General features: G+C 35.8%; 2 non-coding genes across 2 annotated transcripts; both read right to left on the bottom strand.

Annotated features, from left to right (window-relative positions):
* Window positions 1-435: 435 nt before the first annotated feature.
* TRNAG-GCC lies at window positions 436-506 on the bottom strand. The gene has a single exon. It is a non-coding gene; the product is annotated as a tRNA-Gly (tRNA).
* A 3,606-nt stretch (window positions 507-4,112) lies between these two features.
* On the bottom strand, window positions 4,113-4,183 carry TRNAN-GUU. Its single transcript has one exon. It is a non-coding gene; the product is annotated as a tRNA-Asn (tRNA).
* Window positions 4,184-8,273: the final 4,090 nt, after the last annotated feature.

The following is an 8,273-nucleotide window of genomic DNA, read 5'->3' as shown; positions in this document are numbered from 1 at the left end:
TGCTCTGACATGTCAAGTTGATCAAATAATTTATCTGCTGATTCTTGCATGAGTATGAAACAATTTCTCCGTGAATCAGCCTCCATCGAGCGTCTCCGGTTCCACGTAAAAAGTTGATGTTCAGATAAAAATATATCAGTTCTTTTCTCCATCATGATCCTTGTAAAACAATATATTGGAACCTCTGTAGAAACTTCACAGTTGTTCAAGGTGAGATGCTCTGTTTCGATTTTATGCTTGGTCCACCATACTTGGTGTGTTTCTTCATCTGGTGCATGGCTCTTGTGAGACTTGTGCATTATCCTTGGTTACTCTCCCATATGGTTTAGATAGTCTCCAATACGGTTTTGCTAGTCTCTCATACGGTGGAGGTTAGTCATATACTGATTGGTTATAATTAGATTAGTTCATAAACCCATTTCTTAAACACAAAAGTGCACCAGCCGGGAATCGAACCCGGGTCTGTACCATGGCAGGGTACTATTCTACCACTAGACCACTAGTGCATCACCAATAAAATAAAGGTGATCAGAAAGACCAGCGATTTTCCGTCCACCACAATTGATCGACGATAATTTGAAAAAAAAATGCACTTTTTGCAGCTATTTTTTAGAGCGATTGGAAAAGTGAACATTTCCCGCAGTGGTTATGGAATTAGCAACATAAATGTTAAATTATGTGTACCTAAGACCCAATCATCACGTGTAATATTATATTTTATTTGACATCTTATATATATTATAGGATAAAAATGTACAGCCGGCCCTCAAATTATGTAAAAAAATGTAATTAGATTATCAAATTTAAAAACTAAAAATTCAACCCTTAAATTTATGTGCATTTTGAATCCCATTATTATTATAATCAATTGTAATCATGCATTATTTTAGGAAGAATATTTTTTGTAGGATGAAGTTCTGTCTACAACTTCGTCAACAACAGAGATCACCATATTTTTGCCGTATGTTAATTGTTTCGTTGCAGTCGCTGGTTGCAGGTTAGTTCGTCGACTGACTGGAATTTTCTAACTAACGTACGTGATAGGTGCGATTTTAATTGCAGTACAATCTTGAGCATTTTTTGTGCATTTTGAGATAGGGATTCATGTGTGCTGATGGTGTACGTGTACACATTAGTCAATTTTCTTGTGCATTTTAGTCAATGTTTACGAAAAGAGCTCCTTATGGCGCAACTTGCTCTTTCCGGGTGGACCCTACAACTCCTTCTGGAAAGAACCCCTTTTGGAGAGTTTAATGCCTGTGCGCTCTCCTATCTTCAAAGTTATCTTTGGTATTCTTCTACATTACAAAATAAATTCTCTATAACTACACACTTCAGTAAGAGTCTAAGAGATGAAGACAATCGACGAAAGAGATTAAGGAAAATCGAATATTTTTTTAAAGTGATGAGATAAAAATAACCTTGTCTAAAACAAAGTTTCGTCGGAAAATTTATCAATATGACAAAAAATGTTCATAATTTTATAGTTTAAGGTGTTTAATGACAAAAATGATAGTCTTATATTAAACCTGGAATTTTCACTAAAGACAAGAGACCAATACAAATATAATGATAAGCAAAATAAATCATGATATTTAAAAATGAACATTCAATATACCGCATATGACATATACTGATTGGTTATAATTAGATTAGTTCACAAAACATTTCTAAAACACAAAAATGTACCAACCAGAAATCGAACCCGGGTTTGTACCGCGGCAGGGTACTATTCTACCACTAAACCACTAGTGCATCACCAATAAAATAAAGGTGATCAGAAAAACCAGTGTTTTTCCGTCCCCCACAATTGATCGACGATAATTTGAAAAAAAATGCACTTTTTGAAGCTATTTTTTAGAACGATTGGAAAAGTGAACATTTCTCGCAGTGGTTATGGAATTTGCAACATAAAAGTTAAATTATGTGTACCAAAGACCCAATCATCACGTGTAATATTATATTTTATTTTTCATCTTATATATATTATCGCATAAAAATGTACAGTCGGCCCTCAAATTATGTACCAAAATGTAATAGATTATCAAATTTAAAAACTAAAAATTCAACCCTTAAATTTATGTGCATTTTGAATCCCAATATTATTATAATCAATTGTAATCATGCATTATTTTAGAAAAAATATTTTTTGTAGGATTAAGTTCTGTCTGCAACCTCGTCAACAACAGAGCTCACGTTATTTTTGTCGTATGTTAATTGTTTCGTTGCACTCGCTAGTTGCAGGTTTGTTCGTTGACTGATTGGAATTTTCAAAGTAAAACGTACGTGATAGGTGTGTTTTTAATTGCAGTACAATCTTGAGCATTTTTTGTGCATTTTGAGATAGGGATTCATGTGTGCTGATGGTGTATGTGTACACATTAGTCAAATTTCTTGTGCATTTTAGTCAACGTTTACGAAAAGAGCTCCTTATGGAGCAACTTGCTCTTTCCGGATGGACCCTACAACTCCTTATGGAAAGAGCTCCTTTTGGAAAGTTTAATACCTGTGCGCTCTCCTATCTTCAAAGTCATCTTTGGTATTCTTCTACATTACACAATAATTTGTCTGTAAATGCACACTTCAGTAGGTGTCTAAGAGATGAAGACAACCGACGAAAGAGATTAAGGAAAATCGAATATTTTTTTAAAGTGATGAGACAAAAATAACCTTGTCTAAAACAAAGTTTCGTCGGAAAAGTTATCAAAATGACAAAAAATGTTCATAATTTTATAGGTTAAGGTGTTTAATGACAAAAATGATAGTCTTATATTAAACGTAGAATTTTCACAAAAGACAAGAGACCACTACAAATATAATGATAAGCAAAATAAATCATGATATTTGAAAATGAGCATTCAATATACCGTACCGAAAATCGAACCCGAGTCTGTATAGTGGCAGGGTACTATTCTACCACTAAACCACTAGTGCATCACCAATTAAATGAAGGTGATCAGAAATACCAGTATTTTTCCGTCCACCACAATTGATCGACAATAATTTGAAAAAAAAATGCACTTTTTGCCGCTATTTTTTAGAGCGATTGGAAAAGTGAACATTTCCCGCAGTGGTTATGGAATTAGCAACATAAAAGTCAAATTATGTGTACCTAAGATCCAATCATCACGTGTAATTTTATATTTCATTTGTCATCTTATATATATTATAGGATAAAAATGTACCGCCGGCCCTCAAATTATATACCAAAATGTTATTAGATTATCAATTTAAAAACTAAAAATTCAACCCTTAAATTTATGTGCATTTTGAATCGCAATATTATTATAATCAATTGTAATAATGCATTATTTTAGGAAGAATATTTTTTGTAGGATTAAGATCTGTCTACAACCTCGTCAACACCAGAGCTCACGTTATTTTTGCCGAATGTTAATTGTTTCGTTGCAGTCGCTTGTTGCAGGTTAGTTCGTCGACTGACTGGAATTTTCAAACTAACGTACGTGATCGGTGCGATTTTAATTGCAGTACAATCTTGAGCATTTTTTGTGCATTTTGAGATAGGGATTCATGTGTGCTGATGGTGTACGTGTACACATTAGTCAAATTTCTTGTGCATTTTAGTCAATGTTTACGAAAAGAGCTCCTTATGGCGCAACTTGCTCTTTCCGGATGGACCCTACAACTCCTTCTGGAAAGAACCCCTTTTGGAGAGTTTAATGCATGTGCGCTCTCCTATCTTCAAAGTCATCTTTGGTATTCTTCTACGTTACAAAATAATTTGTCTATAACTGCACACTTCAGTAAGAGTCTAAGAGATGAAGACAACCGACGAAAGAGATTAAGGAAAATCGAATATTTTTTTTAAAGTGATGAGATAAAAATAACCTTGTCTAAAACAAAGTTTCGTCGGAAAAGTTATCAATATGACAAAAAATGTTCATAATTTTATAGTTTAAGGTGTTTAATGACAAAAATGATAGTCTTATATTAAACCTGGAATTTTCACAAAAGACAAGAGACTAATACAAATATAATGATAAGCAAAATAAATCATGATATTTAAAAATGAACATTCAATATACCGCATATGACATATACTGATTGGTTATAATTAGATTAGTTCACAAAACATTTCTAAAACACAAAAATGTACCAGCCGGGAATCGAACCCGGGTTTGTACCGCAACAGGGTACTATTCTACCACTAAACCACTAGTGCATCACCAATAAAATAAAGGTGATCAGAAATACCAGCGCTTTTCCGTCCACCACAATTGATCGACGATAATTTGAAAAAAAAAATGCACTTTTTGCAGCTATTTTTTAGAGCGATTGGAAAAGTGAACATTTCACGCAGTGGTTATGGAATTAGCAACATAAAAGTTAAATTATGTGTACCTAAGACCCAATCATCACGTGTAATATTATATTTTATTTGTCATCTTATATATATTATAGGATAAAAATGTACAGTCGGCCCTCAAATTATGTACCAAAATGTTATTAGATTATCAAATCTAAAAACTAAAAATTCAACCCTTAAATTTATGTGCATTTTGAATCCCAATATTATTATAATCAACTGTAATCATGCATTATTTTAGGAAGAATATTTTTTGTAGGATTAAGTTCTGCCTACAACCTCGTCAAAAACAGAGCTCACGTTAGTTTTGTCGTATGTTAATTGTTTCGTTGCAGTCGCTGGTTGCAGGTTAGTTCGTTGACTGACTGGAATTTTCAAAGTAAAACGTACATGATAGGTGCGTTTTTAATTGCAGTACAATCTTGAACATTTTTTTGTGCATTTTGAGATAGGGATTCATGTGTGCTGATGGTGTATGTGTACACATTAGTCAAAGTTCTTGTGCATTTTAGTCAACGTTTACGAAAAGAGCTCCTTCTGGAGCAACTTGTTCTTTCTGGATGGATCCCTACAACTCCTTCTGGAAAGAGCTCCTTTTGGAGAGTTTAATACCTGTGCGCTCTCCTATCTTCAAAGTCATCTTTGGTATCTTTCTACATTACACAATAATTTGTCTATAAATGCACACTTCAGTAAGAGTCTAAGAGATGAAGACAACTGACGAAAGAGATCAAGGAAAATCAAATTTTTTTTTAAAGTGATGAGACAAAAATAACGTTGTCTAAAACAAAGTTTCGTCGAAAAAGTTATCAAAATGACAAAAAATGTTCATAATTTTATAGTTTACGGTGTTTAATGACAAAAATGATAGTCTTATATTGAACGTGGAATTTTCACAAAAGACAAGAGACCACTACAAATATAATGATAAGCAAAATAAATCATGATATTAAAAATGACCAATGATCCGCATTTGACATATACTGATGGGTTATAATTAGATTAGTTCATAAAACATTTCAAAAAAACAAAAATGCACCAGCCGGGAATCGGTTGGGTTGAGATTTCCTCCTATGTGGAAAATAGCTCATGTTTGGACCAAGTATTTTTGTACCCACTATATAGTTTTATTGAGCCCTAATTATTATTATTATTAATGTATAATAATAATAAGGGATTATGAAGGGTTGGAAACAAAGAGACTTTTTGCATCTTGTGACCTTTCATGTACTTCATTCCCTATAAAAATGCTTAGGGATTTTGGATGCAAGATGGCCACTAGACACACACACATATGTTTATTCAACAGAAAGGAAAGGTAGACGTGAGGCTAGGCAGTGAAATAAAACAAAGATTTCTTTTGCTTGTCTCTTTGTCTCCTTGGGTAGTTCGGCAGTAGCGTGTTCGGCGGGTTTCATCCTTTGTCGCATGCTTGTTGGTTTTGTCGTGAAGTTTGCCGAAGATCTTTGTGGTACTTTCTTCATCAAATATTCGTAGAGGTCAGTTGTTTGTTCCAGACATCGTTTTGGGTAGTCTCGTACTACTTATATTCATTTTATCTTGTACGTGGTAGTTGAATATTTTGAGTATGTACGGGATATTATTCCTTTTAGGCCTGTGAACGTGATAGAATGTATTTGGCCTATAGTTGTTGTATTTGATGATTTGTAGGGTGTTTCGCTCGGGTGGTAGCCAGCAACTTTGTACCCAAGATTTGTGATAGTGGAAACTTTGGTTGTGGTGGTCCCGTGGTTTTTCCCCGTGGTTTCGGAGTATCCACGTAAATCTTGTGTCCCTTGCTTTGTTATTTATTTTGGGCTATTGTGTTATCTCGTATTTGTGGACCATGTCGGGGTCTGTGATTTTTAATGTGACAGGAAGTGGGATTTTTCCCAACAAAGTGGTATCAGAGCCCTGGTTGTTGATTGGGCATATTTGACATGGTATCTACGAGACCGGATATTGCTCATGCAGTAGGTGTTGTTTGCAGATTTCTCTCAAATCCAGGGAGAGAACATTGGGATGCTGTAAAGTGAGTTATGAGATATCTTCAGGGTACTTCAAGTCTGAGTTTGTTTTTGGGTACGGGAAACATATTGTTACCGGGTACACTAATTCAGATATGGAAGGAAACATTGATATCAAGAAATCTACTTCAGGCTATTGGATTACCTATGCAGGGGGAGCAGTGGTTTGTTGTTGTATCGCTGGGATTGCGATATCTTCCACATAGTCGGGAGGGGGAGTTTGTTGGGTTGAGATTCCCTCCTATGTGGAAAATAGCTCATGTTTGGACCAAGTATTTATGTACCCACTATATAGTTTTATTGAGCCCTAATTATTATTATTATTAATGTATTAATGTATAATAATAATAAGGGATTATGAAGGGTTGGAAACAAAGAGACTTTTGGCATCTTGTGACATTTCATGTACTTCATTCCCTATAAAAAATGCTTAGGGATTTTGGACGCAAGATGGCCACTAGACACACACACATATGTTGATTTGACAGAAAGGAAAGGTACACGTGAGGCAAGGCAGTGAAATAAAACAAAGATTTCTTTTGCTTGTCTCTTTGTCTCCTTTGGTAGTTCGGCAGCAGCGTGTTCGGTGGGTTTTATCCTTTGTCGCATGCTTGTTGGTTTTGCCGTGAAGTTTGCCGAAGATCTTTGGGGTACTTTCTTCATCAAATATTTGTAGAGGTCAGTTGTTTGTTCCAGACATCGTTTTGGGTAATCTCGTACTACTTATATTCATTTTACCTTGTACGTGGTAGTTGAATATTTTGAGTACGTACGGAATATTATTCCTTTTAGGCCTGTGAACGTGATAGAATGTTTTTTTTTTTTTGAAAGGAACCAGGGTGGCATTTTATTCAAAGTAGTGTGAAATTGTAACTGGTGGGAGTACATCCTAATACATAGCTCTAGTCTAACTAATAACTGAGGTAGTTAGAGCATGTGCTATAAAATTCTCTGATCTAGGAACAAAAACAACTAAACAAGAATGTAAAGATCGAAGAAATTAAATTCCTGCAACTATCTATTGCGTAGCCAACATATGTTCGATCGGTACGTGCTGTAGTAGTTAGATATTGCTTGACCGTTAAACAGTCCGTGTGTAGTTCCAAATAATACTCACCATGATTCTTTAGCCAAGACAAAGCTTCCTTACATGCAAATGCTTCTGCCATAAGAGACGAGAAACAACTTGGAAGCGAAGAAGCGTAGGCGGAGATGAATCGACCATTTCCATCCAAAAGAACTGCACCTACCGAGGCCGTATTTGAGGCGTGGTGATAACTCGCATCCACATAACACCGGCGAGTGAGCTGCCCCGGCAGTGACGTTGCATGGTGATCGGCAGTAGCAATGGCCGTGTGGGCGTGTGTTGAGGCGACTGCATGGTGTTCGGGTACATGGTGCACGGCGCGCCAGGCTTGCAACATGGAGGTAGCTGTCATCAAAGTCTTCTTCGACATTGGCATGTACGCATCCCATACGGCATTGTTCATTGCTCTCCAAATGTGATATAGAATTGCAGCTGCATACATCATACCATCAGTGTCTAGATTATCCAAGATCGTATTAAACCACTCATTAAAAATATTCGTCTGAATAACATGGATTGGGAGGTTGGCTTTCCCCCATACAGCCTTGGCATAATCACATGTAACTAACGCATGCATGGTACCTTCATGTATCATTCCACACATGGCACAATTAGGCTCAATATCAACCCTTTTGTTAAGCAGGTTCATAGTAGTGGGCAGAATATCACTCAGGGCTCTCCATAGAAAGGTTCTCCATTTGGGGGGATTTTGAGTTTCCATAGCACCTGCCATTTATTAAAGGCAGTATTTGTATTATCATACCTCCCAACAATACATCTATATCCACTCTTCACAGAATAGATCCCTCTAGGATCATCATGCCAGTACCAT

Source organism: Ipomoea nil, unplaced genomic scaffold (assembly GCF_001879475.1).
Source record: "Ipomoea nil cultivar Tokyo-kokei standard unplaced genomic scaffold, Asagao_1.1 scaffold3226, whole genome shotgun sequence".
In the NCBI taxonomy this organism is placed as follows: Eukaryota; Viridiplantae; Streptophyta; class Magnoliopsida; order Solanales; family Convolvulaceae; genus Ipomoea; species Ipomoea nil.
This window is presented reverse-complemented; position numbering and strand designations above follow the sequence as displayed.